The 26,848-nt window shown below is 39.2% G+C and overlaps 1 protein-coding gene and 1 pseudogene across 1 annotated transcript in view; both read right to left on the reverse strand.

Annotated features, from left to right (window-relative positions):
* Positions 1 to 26,848, reverse strand: part of Magi2 (membrane associated guanylate kinase, WW and PDZ domain containing 2) — a 1,367,305-nt gene that overhangs the window by 1,191,220 nt on the left and 149,237 nt on the right.
* Positions 2,071 to 3,414, reverse strand: LOC118239490 (annotated as a pseudogene).

Below are 26,848 nucleotides of genomic sequence, written 5' to 3' on the forward strand. Positions count from 1 at the left end.
GGGTACAGAACTAAATAGACAATTCTCAATAGAGGAATCTAAAATGGCTGAAAGACACATAAGAAAGTTTCAACATCCTTAGCCATCAGGGAAATGCAAATCAAAACAACTCTGAGATACCATCTTACTCCTGTTAGAATGGCCAAAATCAAAAACACCAATGACAGTTTATGCTGGAGAGGATGTGGAGAAAGGGGAACACTTCTCCACTGTTGGTGGGAGTGCCAACTTGTACAGCCACTTTGGAAATCAGTATGGTGACTCCTCAAGAAAATGGGAATCAGTCTACCACAAGATCCATCAATTCCATTCTTAGACATATACCCAAAAGAAGCACATTCCTACACCAAGGACATCTGTTCAGCCATGTTCATAGCAGCACTATTTGTAATAGCCAGAAACTGGAAGGAACCCAGATGCCCCTCTACTGAAGAATGGATAGAGAAAATGTGGTACATTTACACAATGGAGTACTACTTAGTGGAAAAAAAAAAAACAATGAAATCTTGAAATTTGCAGGAAAATGGATGGAACTTGAGGAAACCATTCAGACGAGGTCACCCAGTCACAAAAAGTCAAACATGGTGTGTACTCACTCATATGTGGATTTTAGACATAGAGTAAAGGATTACCAGCCTACAATCCACACTGCCAGAGAAGCTAATAAATAAGGAGGACCCTTAGAAAGACATACATGGTCCCCTGGAGAAGGGTAAAGGGTAAAGATCTCCTGAGCAAATTGGGAGCAAGGGAAGTGGGTGGAGGGAGCTAGGAGAATGAGAAGGGGAGAAGAGGAGGGATGCAGAGGACATGAGGGAGCAGAAAGCTTGAGTCAGGGGTAGAATAGATGATAACAAGAATGGAGATATCATAATATAGGGAGACATTTTTGGTTTACAGAGAAATCAGGCACTAGGGAAATGTCTGGAGATCTACAAAGATGACCCCAGCTAATAATAAACAGAAGAGAGGCTACCTTAAATGCACTCCCCTGATAATGAGATTGATTAGACTAACTTATATGCCATCCTATTGCCTTCATCCAGCAGCTGGTGGAAGTAGAAGCAGACACCCGAAACTAATCACCGAACTGAACTGTAACCCAGATGCAGAGAAGGATGAGTGAAGAGAAAAGGAGTCCAGACCAGGCTTGTGAAACCCACAGAAACAGCTGACCTGAACGTTGGGGAACTCTTGCTCCCCAGACTGATAGCTGGAATACCAGCATGGGACTGATCCAGACCCCAGGAACATGGGTTTCTGTGAGGAAACCTTGGAAATCTACGGGACCTCCTATAGAAGTTTAGTACTTATCCCTAGCATAGGTGTGGAATTTAGAAGCCCATTCCATATAGAGGAATACTCCCTGAGCCAAGACACACGGGGGTGGGTCTAGGCCCTGTCCCAAAGGATACAATAGACTCTGATGAACCCTATGGAAGGCCTCACCATCCAGGGGGAGCAGAAAGGATATGTGATAGGTAGGGTTTTAGTTGGGGGGGGTAGGGAAGGACGGGAGGGAGAAGGGAACTGGGATTGTCATGTAAAACAATCCTGTTTCTAATTCAAATAAAAAAAATGTTGAAAAAAAATATCCTAACCATTTCAGTAGCAGGAGTGGGAGAGGTTCCAGCTTCAATCCAGGGGCTTTGTTGGTTTGTTGTTACTAACCACACAGACAAGAGGCATCATGGATCTGATAAACTAATACAGCATTCAGTCTCTTTCTGCTAGCACAACAAGATGAGTGCCAACCTCTGCTCCTATCCCATTTCTGCTCTCCAGGGAGGGTGAGGCCTTCGGTGGGGGAACTTCTAAGTCTGTCAAAACATTTGGAACAGGGCCTAGACCCTCCCCCGTGTGTCTAGGCTGAGAGATTATCCCTGTATATGCCATGGGCTCCCAAATTCCATTTATATGCTAGGGATAAATACTGATCCATTAGTAGAGGCCTTATAGATTGCCCAGTCCTCCTAACTGACACCCATGTTCAGGGGGTCTGAGTTAATCCTATGCTGGTTTCCCAGCTAACATTCTAGGGTCCATGAGCTCCCCCTTGTTTAGGTCAGCTGTTTCTGTGGGTATCTCTAGCCTGGTCATGATCACTTTGCTTATCACTCTTCCCTCTCTGCAGCTCAGTGTTTAGTTGTGGATGTCTGCATCTGCTTCCATCAGCTACTGGAAGGCCCTACTCCAACTTCTGTTTCTGAAGGTTTGAAATCAATTGACAGAACAGTAGACAAACATGTAACTCCAGTTTCCACTGTTTGTTCAATTGCCCACTCGATTTTCCTCTTCACTTTTCTTTTCAAGGATGCTGGTTAACTCTACTTGTTTAACTCCTGTTGTGGTGGCTTTAATGCAAGAGTTGTAGCCTGTAGGATCATTTTTGTATACTTGAGGGCCTTGTTCTTCATCTATGGCAATTAAAATCATAAACAACCAAAGCAGGCTCATTTTGGCATTCTGTGTGTAGACTTGAGAACTATTAGCATTTCTTTACATAGCATGTTTACATCAATCTCATAGCCAGATTTGTATCTTCAGTTGGCTGCCTAATATCAAGCCCTTCATACCTGGGATCTACTGTCAGCTGTCATTCCAGTCACAACAGGGCAGTGTTTTCAGTAATCTTGAACAAGTGAATCAGTGGGCTAGAATCCAATAATCTACTTTCTTCTGTGTGGCAATTGATGCACAGTCATTTCCTCTGACAGGTACAGATGCTAGTCCAGCCTGACTAACAGCCTTAGAAACATATTGCACTTGGTAGACCTGGCTCTCAGAAGAGAAAATAGCAATGTGGCAGTCAAAACCCATACTGGAATCATAGGACATGCCTTCCCATTCTTTCAAGCATAGCCTTGCTCATATATTTTTCAATTCCTACCAGCATCTTCTCTTTGGTGTCGCCCCAACTACTGGGTCATATAGCAAGTCTCTCATTCTAATGTTAGGGAAATGCTAACCCATTTTCCAGATGTCTATACCACTTTCACCTAGCAGCAATTTACCAGAGTCATAATGTTTTCATATCATCACTGAAATTGCCTTTCCATTTTTATAGCCTTTCAAATGACCATGAAGAGGTAGCATATTGTGCTTTTAAATTGCAGTTCTTTTATGGTGTTGAACATCTTTTCATGTGTTTGTTGGCTGTTTTTGTGTTGCCTTCACCATTTGGTCTATTCAGACCCCTCATACATTTTACAGCTCTATCATTGGGTATGTTGAATAGTAATAATTCTTTGAATAGTGGATATAAGTCTCTTATAAGTGATTTGCAAATATTTCCATATCTTCTGTGAGGTATCATTTTACTCTACTGTGTCCTTGGAAATGAATTAAAATAAAGATTATAAAGTTTAATTTTAGCTATATTTGACTCCATTAACAGTACATTTACTGTTATTCGCAATGTAGAAATCATTGCTAATATAAGAAATAGTGATATGCATCTTATATTCTGTTGTAAGAGTTTAATAGTTCAAAAGTTATTGGTTTGGATCTAATATTTAGTTAAGGCAGGATTTCACATCATCATTCCATAAATGGATGTCAAGTTATTTCCTAATCCTAAAAGCCTCTTTCTCCATCCAATTGTATTTCCACTCTAGTAAAAATCAATATGCCATAAATGTGGAGTTTTATTTCTTGCCTCTCACTTCAATCATTTACAGCTAGAAGTCAACATGTGAATCTCATGCCAGTATCACATTGCTTTGTGTACTATAATTTATAGATTAAGTGATGGGAGATGTCCTTCTGTATGCTGTGAATATATGTTTCTCTTATTGGTTGATGAATAAAGTTGCTTCAGACAGGCAGGATGTAGCCAGGCAGGAAATATAGGCAAGGCTACTAGATTAGGAGAATTATGGGAAGAGAAATGCAGAGAATGAGTCATGAGAGAGATGCCATGTAGCTGCCAAGGAAGAAAGAGCCCAGGCATCATTGGTAAGCCAAGACAATTTGGAGAAACACATATTAATAGAAGTGGGTTAATAATTAAGAGAGAACTAGCCAGTAAGAAGCCTGAGCCATCAGTCAAACAGTTTATAATTAATATAAGCCTCTTTGTGTTTATTTGGGACTAAACATCTGCAGGACCAGACTGGACAGAAATCTCCATTTACAATTAAGTTTTAACTTTTGAAATAGAGAAGCATAGTCCTCATGATTTTTCAAGACTGTTTTGTTGTTGCTCTGGGTATTTTATGCCATATGTTTTCTGGGTCACCATGTCAATCTGATAAAGGCAACTCAGTTAGAGATCTGATAAGAGTTAGAACAAATCTGGAATCTGCAATGTTATTGATTTTTTTCTCAGTCACTTCTGTGGTCTGCTTAGCATTACATCAGGTATGGTTTGAATGAATTTCCACTAAAAGTTCACATGTTGAAGGCTTTGCTCTAGAGGTGGAAGTATTAGAGGGTACACAGGGCCTAGTAGGAGATCGTTTGATCACTAGGCATGTGGTCCTGCAATTGAAGGAAGGATACAGTCCAGACACTTCTGGGCTTGTATTATGAGTGGTTTGCTGTGGTATATGTGCTTCCTACCATTACCACCTGACATCATGGTAAGAGTCTCTAAGAATGGATCTTGTCTTTCACCACAAACTAAAATTGTCAGCTTAATAATTTTTCTCTATAAATTTATTGCATAAATTTTAGTATAGTAACATGAAGCTGAGAAGTGCAATATCCCAACCTAAATATCCCCTTAAAACAAACCTACTGGTTTTCTGTTGCTCTCTGGGTATATTTCACATGCCTCCCATCCTTGGCCTACAGGAACCTTTTGGGTGTCCACTCTCTTGTTTTACCAGTCTGAAACGTACCTAACTGCCTCCATGGTTTCTTTGTGGTCCTGACCAGTTAATGTTTGCTTCTTCTATCAGAGATCTCCTGCCTTTTCCTGTACCTCAACTGAAATCCTTTTCTCTGAAACCTTTGCAAGCTTAATTGTTATTGCTATGGTTTCAATGTGAAATAACCTCCAGAGGGTTAAAGCCTTGGTCCACTGCACACAGCACTTTGGGAGTTGGTAGATGCATTATGATCTGGGGCTCAGAGAGAACAAAGTAGGAACATAAGAACCTGGGTCCTCAGGAGATACTAGAACTCCACTGACTTCAGCCCCCCTGCCGTTTCTTCCTCCCATTTGCTTTCCTTCTCTCCCCCCTCCCTCCTTCTCTAACCTTTGTGGCCAGTGGGAAGGAAGGACTTTTCTACTTGCCATGATATACTGCTTCTTCCAAAGCCATGGCCTCAACTGGACATTTTATTCTTTTAAGTTGACTGTAACAGGTATTTTATCATATTCATAGAAAGGTAACAGGATCAGCAAAGTCTTAGTTACATTCTTGTACTCAAGTGCTTTCCCAAATTTATCATGTAATTGAGTTTCAAAAATCCCAGAACTTTAACTCTTTAGTTGTTTTGTTCACATTACCTTACTTTATTTTCTTTAATGCAATTATAGTCTATTAAAGCATTCCACTGGTTTCTTACTTCTTTTGTCATCTAGCTTCTTCCCTGGAACGTAGGTTCTAGCATCAGTGCGTCTGGCAGAAATCATGGCACATGGCTTGTATTCAGTAAACACACTCAGTGTTTCTGCATGGATTCCTACGTGTACATGGGATTTCCAGTACTAGTAGCAGTGGTAAGCAAAATAAAAGTATCAGCAGAATTAATTGTGTTAGGCTTGTAAACTAAGCATTTTTCATCATTGATCTAGTATAGTATTCTAGAATAGATAAGTTTAATATATACTCATAGTCTGCAAAAAAGAATAAATGCTTTAAGTTCATAGCTAGGTGATAGAACAAATATACAGCACCATGTAACCTGACTCCAAGGGCTGCACAAATGGGACTACATGGTTACCCAGGAATAGAATAAAGTTGTCTTCAAAGGTCTTTTTTATTTAAGCCATAAATTGTTTCTGTAGCTTAAAAACCCTTTTCTTAAGGTTTTATTATAGAAAATGAATAAGAAAATGCATGGTGCAATTACTTGGTAGGCAGTCTTGCCTATCTCACCAAGGGGTTTATTTCTGTTCTCTCTGGGCACACTGGATGAGATGAGACAACCAAGTTATTAAATGACATGATTCTTTCAGATAAACACCAAAATCAAACATTGCAGTTTTATGTATTCAAATTAATTAATTTCTCTGGTGAAGGAAAATGGCTGTTTTGGTGAGGCTTATTTTGCCATATATTCTAATAATAATTCTATTTTTCCAGAAAATAGTTGAAACATTAGGAAGAAAAAAATGAAATGTAAAAGACAAAATGAATACAAAACCTGTTGGTTAAAAATGTTAAAGTTAACTTAAATGTCTGATACCAATATAATATCCTTATATATTCATATATATATTTTTAAAAACAGAGTTTAGTGAATAAAGAGAAATTACAAATATTGGTGAATACATTATTACATTTAACTATATGATTAGAAGTTATTCAAAAATAAAATAATATGTATGTCACATGCAGTGAATCCAAACAAAAATAAAGAGAAGAGAATTTATTATAAATATATGCAAGCTCCACAATGTACTATGCTTGCTACACAGGTAATGATTTTTCAGTTTTTCTCTTCAAATATAACCTGGGCATGGGAGTGCCAGTAGATTATTCTACCATGACTATTTAGTGTATGTACGAAGCATTTTGTCCCCCTCTTTACAAGGGAAGATGGAGAGTGACTAGTGAGGCTGGGCTGACTTACAGGAAAAGAAACTGCATTCCTTTTGTCAACTCTCCCCCTCTTGCTTGGTCCTAGGTGAACACTCAGTAACCAAACTTCAGGGATTAAGGTGACATCTGTTATTTTCTATATCACAATTTTAAGTGTGACCATGAAGAACTCATTGGTAATCTATGGCATGTTACTTTAAATTTGATTACATATTTACCTAGAATGGCATTAAATTAACATTTAAATAAATGTCTAAAGACTTGTACTAATGTAGGCTTAATGTATATCCCTGTAGGGAAGATGAAAATAGAAAACGAGAAAGTTGTTAAACGATTCCTTGGAGTCTTCATGTTCTGAGTTCACCTTTCCTCGTTGTTCTTTAACTAGGAATGGCTGCTGTGAGGCTCTAAGTACAATGTCCTCCTCTGTGTGCAAAGGTTCTGATGAAGTGGCATTACAAAAAATGGCTCTGCTTTCACTTCTGTGGGTTTCTTTCAGCCTCTCCCATTTCTTCTATGTTTTCCCTGCTGATGGCTCTTTGATCTGATCACAAGGTCCAGCAGAAAGGGTTCAGACTACAGTATCAGAAATCCCATTCGTCAAATGGCCCTTCAGTAGTCCTTTAAGTGAAAATTTAAAAGGAGGATGTCATTCAACCATGCCAGCAGCAGTCACAGAGAAATCTGCAAGTGTCTCGGAGACGATATGGGGGCCGACCCTGTGACCATTTTTCATCATTTGAAAGATACATCCCAATTTTAGCAATGTTAAAATGTGAAAAGTACGATTTTTCAAACTGATGGAATATGATTTAAAACAACAGAGGTGTCAAGAGGAAGAGGTGAGAGATAGATGAGGATGACATATTTCACACGGAGTGGGATGGATGGGGTGTCCAGCTCCCTGCTTGCATTCTGTTTTAGTAGCAGAGACCAGAAAGAGACCATTCTTCCCAGGACTTTCCATGTGAGCACCACCTTCAGAAAGCAGAAGTTTCCTGTCAGTCTGCATAAAAATTTCCTCTGTTACACTAAGTGAAATGCAAGTCATTCATCTTATTAATGTTTATTAACAACCTACAGAAAGCACAATGCTCTTCCCGTTCATAAGTATAGCAATTACAGAGTTTGCCTTGCAATGGAGAAGCTCAGATGTTAAGTAAGTAAAAAATACGATGCTAAATCCTAGGCAATACATTCTCTGATACTACTGATGAGGAGAGTGAACTGAGTGAATATATTCTAGGTGTATAGACAGGGAAATCCTCTTCACAGGTGGCAGTTATTGACTGGAGGTGATGACTAAGGTGAAAGAGCACCTGTAAAATGTGATCTCAGAGGATTAGTCACTTAACATTCCCCAGGTGAGAGGAGACCAGTTTATTTCCGCAATAGAAATCCCTCCTATAGTGCAACTCTGAATTTAAGGAAAGGCACTATGAATTCCTCCCTCTTAGGAAAAGCTTTTGAGTTTTCTTGTCTGTTGTGAAATGATTAAATAAAATAAAACATTCCAGAAGACAGAGAGATACTTCCCTGAATACTTATGTGTGGTCAGCTTGTGCACACAATTAAAACCAAATATGATTCAGGGTTCAATTTTCATTTCTAGTATGCCAGAATTTTATCGGAAAACCATAAATATTGTCCTATTAATTTTAAATATGGTCTTTATAGTATTATATTTCTGAATTTATTCAAGCTTTACTTAGATGTTCACCTTAAGACAGGTGTTAACATGTAGAAAAACTAAAATTATGCCTTCTTTTATAATTTACTTTATATTTTAAACTTCTATGTTATTTAATATCCCCTAATTCTGCTCTACTTTCCTACCACCCAACCTCACTTTTCTCCCTGTCTCTTTCAAACCAAACAAAAAGCAAGCTTTAAATTTTCAACAAAACCTAAACTCTGTGGAGCCTGTGGTGACAATTTCATGTAAGTGTCACTAGATGGCAGCATAACAAAATTGTATGGACTCTCCTGGCCAGAGAATGAACCTCTTTAAGGAGGGGAAATGATGTTACAATAGCTTTTTAAGGAGTGGGAAATGATGTTACAATAGCTTTTTTTTTGTCATCGTTTTGTTTTAATTGAAATAGAATTACATAGCTATCCTTCCCCTTCCCCACCCCCTCCACACCTCCCAGCTAACCTCTGTTAAATACCTTTCATGTCACCATCTACCCATCGAGTTAATAGCTTCTGTTCTGTGACTGTCATTGTACACACACACAAACACACACACACACACACACACACACACACACACACACACACACACACACACACACAAATACAACTTGCTGAGTCTATTTTGTCCTTTGTCTGTATATGGTCAGGGATGAGCCCTCTGTATTGTACATCCTGTAAGGGTGGTCATACTTGGGAGAGGCAAATTCTTCTGGCAGTCAGTCATTTCCTTGAAAAGAACTATAGACAACTAAATGATTTCTTTGTAACATACAAACACATGCCAGTAGGTTTACTGTTTTGAAAAAACATTTTAAGATATTACAAAAGATAAGATCATATGTGTAATAACAGCATTTATTAAAAAGCATGTTTTTGTTTTATCATAAGCAGAGAGACCAGGCTAAAAAGGAGAATTTGAACATGATCTCTATTATGGGCTCAGTTGAGTCTTCTATATTCATATGTTGAAATACTGAGACCCTGTAGCACAAACTCTGCCTGTGTTTGGAGGTAGGGACTTTAAGAGCTAGTCAGTTTCCATGCTATCATTAGGGTGGGCTCTATTCTCCCATGCTTACAGTTCCTTCTTTAGGAATAAGGGATCTGGGTGCAGCCATATATAGGCTCCACTGTGAAGGCCGAAAAAGACCAACGTACATGGGCATAAGAAAGATGTCTCAGAAGACACAAACCTTACTAATCTTAGGACCCAGGCCCCTAGAACTGGGAGAGAATTCATTTCTGCTGTATGCCATACCGAATAGCATTTTGTTATAGCAACATAAGCAAATTAATACCATCTCTAAGCTATAGGGTTTCTGTGCCCAAATGTAAAAACAGAAAACTGTTTTGACATAATGTGACAAATCTTATAAAAGATTTGAGTTCAAGGTGTGAAGAGATACCACTGCAGAGGGGATGCAGAAGGCCTAAGACACTAGTAGGAAACCTCATAGAGTATTTGACATGGATCTTAATTAAGAACAGGGAGTTTCCGTGCAGGCACATTAGAATGAGAATAAGTATTACTTACATAAAATGATATGTAAGGAGAGATGAATTACACTAAATAACACTGTTGGTGTTTGAAAAGCCATGTGGTATCATACTATCTTTAAAAGTATTAAACATAAAATACAAAAGATTTTGAATGGGGGTACTTTACATGGTGGGATAACAATGTTCCAAAAGCTGTAGGTTATTAAACAAAATCCAAGTGTCAGCAATATGATACTTTCTGTATAGATTTTTGTCAAGGGAAATCCCATAGGACCTAAAACCAATTCATTCCATACCATTGTTACTGGTTACTCACAGGAACTTGATGTTAAGACCCTACTGCTGAAGACACACATGCTTGCGTCAAAAGATATGGGAAAATCGAGCTGGTAGTGACCTGGAAACTTTTTCCCTGTTGGTTAGATTTCAAAGTGCTGGGAAGAGTTAAGCAGGATGCTGGGGGTGGGACCAACAGTCTTGCTGGGCCCTGAATCCTAAGAGCTATAGAATGGACTGGCCTAAGAAATATACTCGTTGCTGTAATAGGGGCATGAATGTGATGGGTTCAATTGACTACTTGTTGATTATTTTAAGTCTAGTTCTACAAGATAGGATGAATGGTACTATAAACTATAAATGGTACTAAGACCCTGTGGCTGGGGAGGTCATAGACTTTAAGGAAACTTACTGCTACTATTTCTTGAAGTGAACATAATATCAAACTGCCTTCTAAATACTTTTCTTTATTCCCATATATTGGTTCAGTGTTAAGCCCTCACCAAAGAAGCTTCTTTTTGCATTGGATGTGGAGAGACTCACAGCTGGTCAAATTACAGAGAATAAGTCATTGTAGAGTGTGTGGTTCTAACTGAGTGTGTGTGTGTGTGTGTGTGTGTGTGTGTGTGTGTGTGTGTGTGTGATCACTCCTCCACAGAGCTTGCTAACACTTAGACAACAGAGGAATGGGTGACAGAAAGATCATAAAATCCAAAGGTCAAGAACAACTGTTGTGAATCAGTATCTTCTGGACATGACACACCTGATGCACTCATGAACTCACTACTGCTGTTACCTGCAAAAATCTTACATGAGATCAGGTCTTCTACCACCTTAGCATAAAATGAATAAGGGCTCTTGGGGTTCTACCCCTTCCAGAAGGACTATTGATGGCTCACTATAGGAAGGGAAGAAATATTATATTCTTCAGTGATATAATAATGGATAAGTTACCCATGTCCCAGCAAATAATTTCCTATCCAAGCCCTTGCAGACAATTTTACTGAGTTCAAAATCAATGTATTGAATAAGCAAAAGACATGAAAGGTACTTTGTTGAGAAGGGGTTTAGGAACAGATGTAGGACAGATACGTTGAAGTAAGGAGGTGAGAAGGACTGAGATTCAGTACATAAATGGATGAAATTGTCAAAGGATAATAAGCATATTGAAATGCCCAAAATAAAAATAAAGGAAAACATTAAACAAATGAGAATAGTTAAGCCTTCAATAGACATGCTACAAACTATGTAAACAAAGTGGTTATGTATAGAGTAAGGGACTAGTGGGGAGGGAAAGTTCTCCCAAGGAGGGGGAAACAATGTGTAGTTATGAAGAGGCAGGGGGAGACTGGAGCTGGAGACCTAAGTGGGAAACGGGACTGAAGAGGATGGTAATGGAAGAAATATGGGAGGGACAACTAACACTAAGGGCATTTGAGGGGTCATATGGAAACCTGCTACTGCTGAAGCTTCTTAAAATACGAACATATACTTGCTATGTTTAGAACATTCTGCCTCTATGTATGCTTGAATGCCAGAAGAGGGCACCAGATCTCATTATAGATGGCTGTGAGCCACCATATTGTTGCTGGGAATTGAACTCAGGACATCTAGAAGAAATGCCAGTGCTCTTAAACTCTGAGCCATCTCTCTAACCTCTTGGGCATATACCCAAAGAATGCTCAATCATACCACAAGGGCACTTTTTTCAACAACTTTCATAGCAGCATTAATCGTAATAGCCGGAACCTGGAAACAACCTAGATGTCCCTCAACCAAAGAATGGATAAGAAAATGTAGTATATTTATACAATGGCATTTTACTCAGCTGCAAAAACAAGGACATCACGAAATTTACAGGCAAATGATTGGAAATCGAAAAGGGCATGATGGAGAGAAACTCAACATGATTCCTCTAAAATCAGGAACAAGACAAGGCTGTCCACTCTCTTCATATCTCTTCAATATTGTACTTTAAGTCCTAGCTAGAGCAATCAGACAACAAAAGGAGATCAAGGGGATACAAACTGGAAAGGAAGAAGTCAAACTTTCACTATTTGCAGATGATATGATAGTCTACATAAGTGACCCGAAAAACTCTACCAGCGAACTCCTACAGCTGATAAACACCTTCAAGAAAGTGGCAGGATATAAGATTAACAAACACAAAAAAGTAGCCCTACTGTATGCAGATGATAAACACAATGAGAAAGAAATCAGAGAAACATCACCCATCACATTATCCACAAACAACATAAAATATCTTTGGGGTAATGCTAACCAAAAAAGTGAAAGTCCTGTACAGCAAGAACTTTGAGTCTTTAAAGAAAGAAATTAAAGGAGATATCAGAAAATGGAAGGATCTCCCATGCTCTTGGATAGGTAGAATCAACATAGTAAAAATGTCAATCTTGCCAAAATCAATCTATAGATTCAATGCAATTCCCATCAAAATCCCAACACAGTTCTTCACAGACCTTGAAAGAACAGTACTCAACTTTATATGGGAAAATAAAAAAAACCCTGGATATCCAAAACAACCCTGTACAATAAAGGAACCTCTGGAGGCATCACCATCCCTGACTTTAAGCTCTATTATAGAGCTATAGTCCTGAAAACAGCTTGGTATTGGCACAAAAATAGACAGATAGACCAATAAAAACGTATTGAAAATCTTGATATTAACCCACACACCTATGAACACCTGATTTTTGACAAAGATGCTAAATCTATATGATGGGAAAAAATAGCATCTTCAACAAATGGTGCTGGCAAAACTGGATTTGGACATGCAGAGGCCTGCAGATAGATCCATATCTGTCACCATGCACAAAACTTAAGTCCAAATGGATCAAAGATCTCAACATAAATACAGCCACACTGAATCCTCTAGAAGAGAAAGTGGGAGATACCCTTGAATGTATTGGTAAAGGAGACTGCTTCCTGAACATAACACCAGTAGCACAGACGTTGAGATGTACAATTAATAAATGGGACCTCCTGAAACTGAGAAGCTTCTGTAAAGCAAAGGACACAGTCAGTAAGATAAAACAACAGCCCACAGAATGGAAAAGATCTTCACCAATGCCACATCTGACAGAGAGCTGATTTCCAAAATATATAATTAACTCAAGAAGCTAGCCACCAAAACACCAAACAATGAAATTAAAAAGTGGGGTGCAGAACTAAATAGAGAATTCTCAGCAGAAGAATCTGAAATGGCTGAAAGACATTTAGGAAAGTGCTCAAAATCCTTAGCCATCAGAGAAATGCAACTCAAAACAACTCTGAGATACCATCTTACACCTGTCAGAATGGCTAAAATCAAAAACACCAATGACACTCTATGCTGGAGAGGATGTGGAGAAAAAAGGAACACTCCTCCATTGCTGGTGGGAGTGTAAACTTGTAAGACCACTTTGGAAATCAGTGTAGTGGTTGCCCAGGAAAATGGGAATCATTCTACCTTAAGATCCAGCAATTCCTCTCTTGGGCACATACCCAAAGAATGCACATTCATACAACAGGGACATATGTTCACCTATGTTCATAGCAGTGTTGTTTATAATAATAGCCAGAACCAGGAAGCAACCTAGATGCCCCTCAACTGAAGAATGGATAGAGAAAATGTGGAACACTTTCACAATGGAGTACTACTCAGCAGAAAAAAGCAATGGAATCTTGAAATTCACAGGCAAATGGATGGAACTAGAAGAAACCATCCTGAGTGAGGTAACCCAGTCACAAAAAGTCAAACATAGTATGTACTCACTCATATATGAATTTTAGACATAGAACAAAGGATTACAAGCCTACAATCTTCTTCACCAAAGGATCTAGGAAACAAGAATGACTCTAAGAGAAAAATGCATGGTGCCCGGAGAATGGGAAGGGACAGGATCTCCTAAGCCAATTCAGAGCATGAGGATAGGGGAGAGGGAGATGGCAGAATGTGAGGAGGAGAAGAGTAAGGAAAAGGAGGAAATGGAGGAGCAGAAAGGTTGAGTTTGGGGGAAGAATAGACGAGAGCAGTATGAGAGATATAACGGAGGGAACCATTATAGGTCCAAGGAGAGATTTGGCACTAGGAAGATTTCCAGAGATCTACAAGGATGACACCAACTGACAATCTTGGAAATGGTGGAGAGGCTAACCTAAATGCCCTTCCCCTAAAATGAGACTGATGACTACTTTATATGTCATTCTACAGCATAGATTATATGTCATCCAGTGGCCGATGGAAGCAGAGGCAGACACCCACAGCTATACACTGAACTGAACTCTGGAACAGAGTTACAGAGAGGGAGAAATGAAGATCAAGGTGGTCTGGACCAGGCTGGTGAAACCCACAGAAACAGCTGACCTGAACAAGGGGGGGCACATGGACCCCAGACTGCTGTCTGGGAGGTCATCATGGGGCTGATACAGACCCATGAAAGTGGATGTCAATAAGGAGGCCTTGGCACCCTATGGGGCCTCTGGTAGTGGATCAGTATTTTTCCCCTAGCATAAGAAGGAACTTTGAGAGCCCATCCCACATGAAGAGATGCTTTCTTGTCCTGGACACATGAGGGAGGGCCTAGGCCTAGCCCAAGATAATGTTGTGGAATTTGGGGAGCCCCCATGGAGGGCCCTACCCTCCATAGGGACCATAGGGAGAGGGGGAGGGGGCTGGCGGGGGGTTTGGGGGAGGGGATCAGGAGAAGGGATTGACATGCGAAATTATAATTTTGTAAAATTAAATAAAAAATGGAGAAAAAAAGGCCATCCTGAGTGAGTTACCCCTGACTCAGAAAGACAAGCATGATATTTATCTACTCATAAATGAATACTAGATGTAAAGGAAAGACTGCAATCCCCAGATCCAGAGAAGCTAGGTAACAAGGACCCTAAGAAGGACACAGGGATAACACTTTGCAGGGGAATTAGATGTGATTTCCTGGGAAAACTGGGGGAAAAGGGGGGCATTAAATGGGAGTTGATGGGAGATGAGAACATGATGGAAAGGAATCATCAAGTTGAGGGAGGGCTAGATGGGGAGATCAATTAAAGAGATATCTTGATAGAGAGAGCCATTATGGGTTTTTAGGGAGAAATCTGGTGCTAGGAAAATTCCCAGGAATCCACAAGTATGACCCCAGCTAATTATCCTAGCCATAGTAGAAGATAATGCCTAAACTGGCCTTCCCCTCTAATCAGATTTGTGAATACCCCAACTCTTATCAAAGAGCCTCATTTAGTAATTGATGGAACAAGATACAGAGAACTACAGCCAAGCACAAGGCCAAGCTCCAGGAATCCAGTTGAAAAGAGGGACGGGGGAATATATAAACAAGGGAAGCCAAGATCATGATGCAGAAATCTACAGAGACAGCTGAACCAAGCTTGTGGAAACTCATGAACTCTAGACTGACAGCTGTGGATCCTCCATGGGACCAAACTAGGCCCTCCATATGTGGGAAACAGTTGTGTATCTTGGTTTATCTCAGGGGCCCCTGGTTGTAGGACCATGATCTATCCCTGGTGCATGAGCTAGGGTGTTGGAGCCCATTTCCTGTGCTGGAATGTCAAGAGGCCTGGGCATTACCAGTAAGCAAAGACCACATGGAGGTACACAGATTAATAGAAATAGGTTAATATTTAAGAGAGAGCTAGTCAGTAAGAAGCCTGAGCCATTGGCCTAATAGTTTATAATCAATATAATTCTCTTTGTGTTTATTTGGGACTAAAGGACTGAGGGACTGGGCGGACAGAAATGTCTATATACAATGCTCAGCCTTAATACTTGGGGAGGGTCTTGGTCCTGTCTCAACTTAATGTGCCAGACTTTTTTTCACGCATTTCCTAGGGTAGAACTTACCCTTTGGGAGGAGTAAATGAGAGGTGGGCTGGGTGGAGAAGTTGAGGAAGGTGAGGGAGAATTGCATTTGGAAGGTAAAATGAAATTCAAAAATTATACAAATATTCAAAGTAATTAAATGGGGTCACAAAACAATGGAGAAGACAACACCTCAATTAGAATCTTGGCCTCCAAATGAAACCTCCAGTGCTAAGACTGGGTTACATCATTGCATCTAGATGAGTCATTAGCCAAAGGGGTCCCAAGGAATCCCACACATATGTCAGCTATTGCTAAGGCAATAGGGCTGCTTTCCACAAACTGATGCTCAGGCCTCATTGTTGAAGACAACACTTTCAATATCACATTGGACACAGAGAAATAGAAATAGGTGCCTAATAATAAACATAATCAGGTTTAACTTATTAAATCTAAATAAATAAACTGACCCGTTCATTGCAATTATTTGTTGGATCTAACTTTTAATAAGTATATAAAAGGAGATACTTATTGTTCAAATAATTCTGTCATGAAAGGTTCAAGATGGCTTATCAACAAAAAAAAATGTGCAAACCAGACTAAATATATAAGTGAAAAGGAGTGCAAAATCCTGGGCATCAGGGAAAAATCCTGACCAGAGAACCACTCCATTTGTAGAGACTAAGCCTCATTTTAGTGCTTCTCGGTCCTAGGCACAAACACACAAAGGTGAGGATGGAGCATACTGTTTCCCATACTATCTCACCAATGCCACAGGTAACTTCTTATTTTCTGTAGGGAAGACACAGAATAACTTCTATTACATTACAGATGGAAAACATGGATGCTTTATTTGATATTACCTTCAGCAGTTTGCCACTAACACAACAACAGATTTGATATCTCTTCATATTATTCCTTTTGGAACAAGTTGAAGAAATTTCTAGAAAGCCCAATAGGGAACAAACTAATAGGCTCAGACATTGTTCTACAGATCTGACTGGAGCTAGCCACAGAGTTTGAAAGGCATTAAAAGTTGTTGAGTAACAGTGCCTCTCATACTTTCCCTTAACTATTCCGTATTCTCAGCTGAATTCTATACAAGAATGATAAAGAATGCAATATGTATTGTAGGCACTGGGAGGAAGACCCATAACAGATTAATCATTTCAGAACAAAGACAATCAGATAGGACTTTTTGAGAAACAAAATGAAACCAGCTTGGAACTCCACAGAAAGTAGAATGATGGGGTTGGTAACTTTATGGAAAACAATGGCCTTGCTTCCACAGGTAACCCAACATCAATCAAAACCAGGGTGAAGCTCATGTTTGTGATATTAATTTCCCTGAAAATAAAAAGATATGTCTGTGCCACAGTTCAAGTTGCTAAGATAAGGGAGGGTGATTAAGGAATATCATTTCAGTTACACAGGGTTTTCTCATTTTCAAAACCTGCACTGAGGAAGGACTCTCCTGACTCCTCAGAGCCCATCAACCCCAACAGCACAGTTCCAGAGTCCCACATAGAACTAATCTTTGGCAGCCATTTGTAAGTATATCAAATTACTCCTTAGCACCTCAAATTCCACAATACTATAAAATACCTTACTTAATTTCTTTGAAATACTTTTCCAGTAGAAACAGTTCTGATAATGTTAGCATGCGATTTTTTAAAAATATTCCAGTACTTGAGGAAATTAACCAGACAACTCTCACCAGCAAAGACACTTAGTGTTTCTATTGCAAGAAGCTTTACAGAAAATAATCACCCATAACACAATTTTTATTGATTCCAAGGTCATATTAAACATATACCTCTGAAAATACTTATAGCAGAAGCATGAAAATAAGATGCTCAGTGATTAAATTAGCAGCATTCCCAGAGAGCCAATAGGTGAAAGGCTGAAGCAGTAACTCAGTAGTAGACTGATGGCCTAATATACAGGAAGCTTTGAGTTTGTTTCTCTGAACCACAAAAGAAATAAACAGCAATAAAAAGTGATTTGTTTGAATTGCTGTGCAGTTTTGTGGTCAGAAAATTAAAATAGGTGAAAATAAAAAGTTGAATTTCCCTTATGACTACTATGTCATTTATTCTTCCTAAAAATATTAACTCTGAATATCTACCACAGGCTAATAGGTCACAACCTAAGTAGACAGCCCAGAGACAAGAGCTGATGTTGTTTATAGACTAATTAGCAATGACATACAGGCCAGCTTGTCCTGTATGTCAGCTAAAAGCTACCTGAAAACACTGCTAGTGTTGCTTCACCATGTTGTCTTCTAATTCTTAGAGATCAGATGACCACATATGTACATGTATGGTATCATATTTCATTTATATGACAGTCAAAATCATCAAATATGACATTGATCTTCTTGATAAATAAGGAAGCTAGAGGGACACAGTTCCACTTGCTCATTGTTAAAGCCATTCACACTTTGCTCAAGATTAAGTCTGAAGAGACTATAGCACAGAAACTCTTTAGCAAAGATGGACATGCAAGAAAATGAAACTAATAATTACAACAATGCAAAGCACCAATTTTGTGTGTGTGTGTGTGTGTGTGTGTGTGTGTGTGTGTGTGTTGGTCTCATGAGGTATTCAAACAGTACACTTAGGTGTAGGGGAAATCTTAGCCACGCCCTCTTGGGGGCTGGCACATGTGATGAAGACCAGGCACACTAGGGCATGGTCAGTGACGTAACAAGACCTTAAATATGATGGTCACCTGGTGTGGAGGACTGGCTGGTTGTGTGAGTACTTTCCTATTAAAATATCTGTTCGTGTCAAACTTGATCTGACCCCTTTGAGGTATGCGCTCTTTGTGTCCCTCTTTACTTAGGAATCAGTCTCTTATTCTTCATGCATGTGGATGGGTCAGAGGGCAGGCTGAAATATGCTGGGATAAACTGCTGGGAAAATAATTGGTATGGGTCCTGGGGCATGTTCTGGAAGTACTTTAGTTTTAGTACTAAAGCATTTAGTTTCTATTCTTCATTTTAACACTATAAACTCTACATGATTATTTTTGAATGTTAGAAACAATCTTATTTTACATATCAATCTAAGTTTCTTGTCCCTCTCATTCTTCCATGCACCCCCACCGACCCCCTAACATACTCCCCAACGCCTCCCCAAGGATAGTGATGCCCTCCAAGGGGGATCATCAAAGTCTGTGACATCCTTTGGTGGAGGGCCTAGGCCGTCTTTCCTGTACCTGGCTGCAATAGTATCCCTCCATAGGGAATGGGCCCCAAAGTCCATTTTTGCACTAGTGATAAATACTGGTTCCACTGTAGAGGTCCCATAGCCTTCCCAGGCCTCCTAACTGGCACCCACATTCGGAGGACTTGGTTCGGTCCAATGCTGCTTCCCCAGCTTTACAACTAAGGTTTCTGTGCCCTCACTAGGTCAGAAAAACTGTTTCTGTGGGTTTCTCCAGCATGGTCTTTGTTCCTTTGCTCATCCCTCCTCCCTCTCTATGACTAGATTCCAGGAGTGTGGCTCACTGTTTAGCTGTGGGTGCCTGTTTCTGTTTTGATCAGCTACTGGATGAAAGCTCTAGGAAGGACAACCAAGGTAGTTATCAATAAAATTATGGGGGAAGGGCATCAAAGGCAGCCTCTCCACCACTGCCTACATTCTTAGTTGGGGTCATCCCTGGGGATCTCCTAACTTTTCCCCTGGGCCAGACCTCTTTCCAAACCTATGCTGGCTCCCTCTATCAAGACATCTCCTTCCTTGCCCTCCTCTATTCCTCCCCTGTCTCAGTCCTCATGTTCTCTGCCCCATTCCTCTTCTCCCCTTCTCTTTTTCCTACCTCCCTCCTCCCCTCCTCCCCTGTACTCCTAATTTGCTCAAGGGTTCTTGTCCCTTTCCCATTCTTTGGGGGACTGTGTATTTCTATTTTAGGGTCCTTCTTGTTTCCTAGTTTCTCTTGAGGTGAGGATTGTTGGCTGGTAATCCTTTGCTCTAAGTCTAATATCCATATATGAGTGAGTACATGCCCTGTGTCTTTCTGTGACTGGGTTACCTCACAGTTTTCTTCCAGTTACATTCATTTGCCTGCTAATTTCAAGATTTCATTGATTTTTTTCTCTGAGTAATACTATGTTGTGTAAATATACCATTTTTTCTCCATACATTCTTCAGTTCAGAGGCATCTTGGTTGCTTTCAGGTTCTGGCTATTACAAATAACGCTGCTATGAATATAGTAGAACATATGTCCTTGATTGCAATATGAATGTGCATTCTTTGGGTATAAGCCCAAGAGTAGAATTGCTGGATCTTGAGGTAGACTGATTCCCATTGTCCTGAGGGATCACCAAAATTATTTCCAAAGTGGCTGTGCAAGCTAGCACTCCCACCAGCAGTGGAGGAGTGTTTCCCTTCCTCCATATCCTCTCCAGCATAAAATGTCATTGGTGTTTTTTATTTTAGCCATTCTGACAGGAGTAAGATGAAATCTAAGAGTTGTTTTGAGTTGCATTTCACTGATGACTAAGGATGTTGAACACTTTCTTAAGTGTCTTTCAGCCATTTTAGATTCCTCTATTGAGAACGCTCTATTTAGTTTTTAATTAGATTGTTTGGTGTTTTGGTGGCTAGCTTCTTGAGTTCATTGTATATTTTGGAAATCAGTCCTCTTTCAGATGTGGAATTTGTGAATATCTTTTCAAATTCTGTGGGCTGCCATTTTGTCTTGTTGACTGTGTCCTTTGCCTTACAGAAGCTTCTCAGTTTCAGGAGGTCCCATTTATTAATTGTCAATCTCAGTGTCTGTGCTACTGGAGTTATGTTCAGGAAGCTATCTCCTGTACCAATTCATTCAAGGGTACTCTCCCTTCTAAGAGGTTCAGCGTGGCTGTATTTATGTTGAGGTCTTTGATTCATTTGGACTTAAGTTTTGGGCATGGCAATAGATATAGATCTATTTGCAATCCAGTTATGCCAGCACCATTTGTTGAAGAGGCTTTCTTTTTTCCATTGTATAGTTCTAGCTTCTTTGTAAAGAGGTGTTCCTGAGTGTGTGGGTTAATATCAGGGTTTTCAATTCAATTCCATTGGGCCACCTATCTGTTTTTGTGCCAGTACCAAGCTGTTTTCAGGACTATAGCTCTATAATAGAGCTTTAAGTCAGGGATGATGATGCCTTCAGCAGTTGCTTTATTATAGAGGGTTATTTTGGCTATCCTGGGTTTTTGTTTTTCCATATATAGGTGAGCATTGTTCTTTCAAGGTCTGTGAAGAATTGTGTTGGGATTTTGATGGGAATTGCATTGAATCTGTAGATTGCTTTTGGTAAGTTTACCAATTTTTCTATGTTGATACTACCTGTTCAAGAGCAAGGCAGATTGTTCCACTTTCTGGTATCTTCTTTAAATTCTTTCTTTAAAGACTCAAAGTTCTTATGATACAGGTCTTACTCTTGTTTGTTTAGCATTACCCCAAGATACTTTATGTTGTTTGTGGCTATTGTAAAGGGTGATGTTTCTCTGATTTCTTTCTCGCTCTGTTTATCATCTGTATATAGTAGGGCTACTGCATATTTTGAGTTAATCTTGTATCCTGCCACTTTGTTGAAGGTGTTTATCACCTATAGGAGTTTACTGGTAGAGTTTTTCATGTCACTATGTAAACTATCCTATCATCTGCAAATAGTGAAAGTTTGATTTCTTCTTTTCCAGTTTGTATCCCCTTGCTCTCCTTTTGTTGTCATATCGCTCTAGCTAGTGCTTGAAGTACAATATTGCAGAGATAAGGAGAGAGTGGACAGCTTTGTATTGTTCCTGATTTTAGAGGGTCACCTTGAGTTTTTCTCCATTTAGTTTGGCTGTTGGTTTGATGTATATTGCTTTTATCATGTTTAGGTATGTTACTGTTATTTCTGATCTCTCCAAGAACTTTATCATGAAGGATTTTGTCAAAGGCTTTTTCAGCATTTTAGTGAGATAATCATGTGGTTTTACTTTTTTAGTTTGTTTATATGGTGTATTACATTGAGGGATTTTCATATATTGTACCATCCCTGCATCCCTGGTATGAAGCCTACTTTATCATGGTGGATGATTTTTCTGATGTATTCTTGGATTCAATTTGCTAGTATTTTATTGATTTTTTCTATCAATGTTCATGAGGGATATAGGTCTGTAGTTTTCATTCTTAGTTGTATCTTTGCATGGCTTGTGTACCAAGGTAATTGTAGTCTTTTAAAAAGGAGTTTGGCTATATCCTTTCTGTTTCTATTGTGTGGAACAGTTTCAAGAGTACTGGTATTAGCTGTTCTTTGAATTTCTGGCAGAATTCTGCACTGAAACCATCTGGCCCTGGGCTTTTTGTTGGTTGGGAGACTTTTGATGACTGCTTCTATCTCATTAGGGGTTATACGTATATTTAAATTGCTGATCTGTTCATGATTTAATTTTGTTATCTATCCAGAAAATTGTTCATTTCCTGTAAAGTTTCAAATTTTGTGGAGTACAGGTTTTCAAAGTATGACCTGATGATTCTCTGGATTTCCTCAGTGTCCATTGTTATGTCCCCATTTTCATTTCAGATTTTGTTAATTAGCATGCTCTCTCTCTGCCTATTGGTTTGTTTGTATAAAGGTTGATCCGTCTTGTTGATTTTCTCAAGGAACCAACTCTTTGTTTCCTTGATTCTTTGTGTTGTTTTCTTTGTTTCTACTTTATTGATCTCAGACTTCTATTTGATTATTTCCTGTCACCTATTCCTCCAGGGTGAATTTGCTTCTTTTTGTCTAGAGCTTTCAACTCTACTATTAATTTTCTAGTGTGACTAGTCTCCAATTTCTTCATGTGGGCACTTAGTGCTATGAAGTACTGCTTTCAAAGTGTCCCATAAGTTTGGCTATGTTGTGCATTAGTTTTCATTGAATTCTAGGAAGTCTTTAATTTCTTTATTTCTTCCTTGACCCACGAATGGTGCAACTGCACATTGTTCAATTTCTATGAGTTTTTAGATTTTCTGCAATTTGTGGTGTTGTTGAATCTTAACTTTAAAACATACTGCTATTATTGAGATATATATATATATATATATATATATATATATATTTGAAAAAAACATGGTGATGTGTTATATACAAGGGGTTATTCCATTTTTTTTATCTGTTGAGGTTTGCTATGTTGCTGAGTATGTGGTTCATTTTAGAGAAGGCTCCACATTGCACTGAGAAGAAGGTATATTCTTTTGTGTTTGGATGGGATGTTCTATAGATGTCTGTTAATCCCAATTGTGTCAAAACTTCTGTTAGTTCCTTTGTTTCTTTTTTAAGTTTCTGTCTGTTGGTCCTGTCTAAGGGTGAGATTGGGTGTTGAAGTCTCCCATTATATGTGAATGATAGTTTATGTGTGATTTGAACTTTAATAATGTTTCTTTTATGAATGTGGGTGTCTTCCTATTTGGGTCATAGATTTTTTCAGAACTGAGACTTCATAAAGATGGAATTTTCCTGTGATGAATATAAAATGATCTTCTTCATCTGTTTTGATTGATTTTAGTTTGAAATCTAATTTGTTAGACATTAGGATTGCTACACCACCTTGTTTCTTGGGTCCATTTGATTGGAAAATCTTTACACAACCCTTTACTCTGAGGTAACACCAGTCTTTGAAGTTGAGGTGTGTTTCTTGTATGCAGCAGAAAGATGGATTCTGTCTTTCTGTCCATTCTGTTGGCCTGTGTCTTTTTATAGGAAACTTAAGACCATTGACATTGAGGGATATTAGTGACAATTGATTGTTAATTCTTGTTTGTATTGGATTTGATGTTGGTGTTGGTATTTTGTGTGGATTCTCTCCCCCTTTTTTCTTTTGGTGTTTGGTAAAGTGGGGTTATCTATTGTCTATGTTTTTCTTAGTGTAGTTGTCTTCCTTGGTTTGGAGTTTTCCTTCCAGATCTTTCTGTATTTTGTGGATACGTATTGTTTAAATCTGGTTTTGTCATGGAATATCTTGTTTTCTCCATCTATTATATGAGACTGAAAATCACCATGACTTAACACAAGCCCAGCTACTCCATTTTGGTATTCTAAGACTAAAAAGAAATCACTATAATCCTACTTAGGGGACATTGCTACTCAGCATTGACTGGCAAACTGGGGAGAGTTTTGTTAAAGCATGTGTGCTATTTTATTCCTCGGTTTCTCATGACTATGGCCATGTTTTTGCTGAATAAAACCACAAAAAAGCCAAAGAAAACCATTATCTTTATTGTAAATCCTAGGACTATGTGCTATTGAGGAGTAATTTATTAAATACTCACACTTCTTCTGCATCTCTTACTATGTGCTAAAAGAATTTCCAATGGTGCTACACAGGTACAGCTTTTCTGAATGAATCATGAAGAGCATGACCAGATTGTACACAGGAAGTAAATATTTCAACAAAGAGCACTAATAAGAGAATATCATTAGTAGGGATGATGCAGATCATTGAGGAAGGAGAAACAGGGAAAACACTGACATAGAACACAGCAGGAGAGAGACTACAGGCATGGTTCACTAACTAAGAGATGTTGTCATCCTAAATTCTTTGTTGGGGAATCTTGATTTCAAAAGAATTTGGAATCAGGTATTACAAGTTCTGGCATTACAAGAATGTGTCAGCCTTCCTACTTGGGAGCAATTTATACAACAGATTTTAAAATATACTGAAGTATTTTAAATAACATGCATTTATGTAGATATATGATTCTCAACTATGGACTTAGTGGTTTCAATAAATCTGTGTTTTATTTCCTTCATGAAAGCTTGGATTAAAGCACTCATTCACTTCTAGATTTTGTTACATTTCCAAACATGTGAAGTATGGCAGAAAAAGGAAATGATACCTAAAGTGATATATAAGTAATGAAGATTCCCAGAGGAGGTAATAAATATATTTTTACTTCATTCTCCACAACCTTTAATAACACTTTTTGTTGGTCATGTGACTGTTCATTGTCTTACTTTAATTTTAACCACTTTGTATGACTTGATTTTCACCTTAAAATTATTTAAAAGGAGAATTCTTCACTTTGGTTATATATTTTAATAAATGCTTTAAAGGCTGAACAAAGTATTTCCATTGTATCATGTTGCATTTTTTTCCTTTGACTTTCAAATGCTTTCGGTCATATTTGCATAAATTAGCACTTGACCTTAAATGTATCAAACTGAATTTGTCTCTGTTGAACTTTACTTTTGCATAAAACAACTTTTCCCCACATTTTTCATAAATCATATGTAGTATGGTGGATCAGAAATTACCAGTATTCAGCTTGAACATAAGCAGTGGACCACAGAACTGTAGGAACACGCAAAGCAAGCAGTTTGTGTATCTACTGTGAGATGCTAAGGGATATCCTAAGCTGTTACAAGAATTGAAGGTCCATGTAAATCTTTGAACGTTTTTGTTTGATTTATGTAGGGTAATCTTGAGATTACTGCTTTATGCTTACATCTTGAAGCTGCCAGGATTCATTTCTCTGGAAAATTATCTGTGAGGTGCCTCAAGTAAATGGAAGGGTTTATACTGAGCAGTGTGAAAGGCAGGGAACTCACAGTCTGAGAATAAGTCTTAGAGTGAGAGCCAGATGAGCTGACATGACAGTGAGAGCATGGTGTGTGGAGTGCTTTACTCAGGCCATTTTTTAAATTTAAATTAAAAATGAGCCTGCTTTACATGTCAATCCCAGCTCCCTCTCCCTCCCCCCTCCCCTGCTCCCAACAATCCCCCCACCCCCATTCCCTCTCCTCTCCTCAGGGAGGGAAAAGCCCTCCATGGGCAATCCCTAAAGTCTGCAATGTCATCTAGGGCAGGGATTCCCCATGTGTCCAGGCTGAGAGAGCATCCCTCTACATGGAATGGGCTCCCAAAGTCCATTTGTGTCCCAGGGATAAATACTGATCCACTGCCAGAGGCCCCATGGATTGATGAGGCCCCCTCACTGACACCCTGGGGTTCTGGGTCAGTCCCCTGCCGGCCTCCCAGCTATCAGTCTGAGGTCCATGAGCTCCCCCCTTGTTCAGGGCAGCTGCTTCTGTGCATTTCTCCAGCCCGGTCTTAACCATTTGCTCTTCATTCCTTCTTCTTTGCAACTGGGTTCCAGAGTTCAGTTCAGTGTTTAGCTGTGGGTATCTGCCTCTGCTTAAAACAGCCCCTGGATGAAGGCTCTAGGATGGCATATAAGGTAGTCATCAATCTCATTATTGGAAGAGGGCTTTTTAGGTAGCCTCTCCACTATTGATTAGATTGTTAGTTGTTGTCATCCTTGTAGATCTCTGGAAATCTCCCTAGTGCCAGATCTCTCCTCAAATCTGTAATGGCTCCCTCTATTATGATATCTCTCATCCTGCTGTCCTCTATTCTTCCCCTGATTCAACCTTTCTGCTCCCCTATTTCTTCCTCTCCCCTCCTCTTCTCCCACTCTTTTTCTCCCAGCTCCCTCTCCCCTCCCCCATGTTCCCAGTCCACTCAGGAGATCCTGTCCCCCTCCCCTTCTCTGGGGTACCATGCATGTCTCTCTTAGGGATTTCCCTGTTTCCCAGCCTCTCTGGCGGTGTGGTGGCTGACCATCCCTTGCTCCATGTCTAGAATCCATATATGAGTGAGTTCATACTCAGACCATCTTTAAATGTGCTTTGAGACATAAAACTACATTTACATCTAGTAGGCTCATATGGAATCGACTTTAGGGTCCATTCCACAGCCACAGACTTAATGAGTGCTCCAATTTCCTAGCCAGATCTAGATCTTGACACTTAGTAGTTGAGGAAAAGAGATGTGATCTAGGCTAATTTTAAGGCTTTGCAGGAGACCATGTCTAGAAA

This window comes from Cricetulus griseus (genome assembly GCF_003668045.3).
Source record: "Cricetulus griseus strain 17A/GY chromosome 1 unlocalized genomic scaffold, alternate assembly CriGri-PICRH-1.0 chr1_0, whole genome shotgun sequence".
Classification (NCBI taxonomy): Eukaryota; Metazoa; Chordata; class Mammalia; order Rodentia; family Cricetidae; genus Cricetulus; species Cricetulus griseus.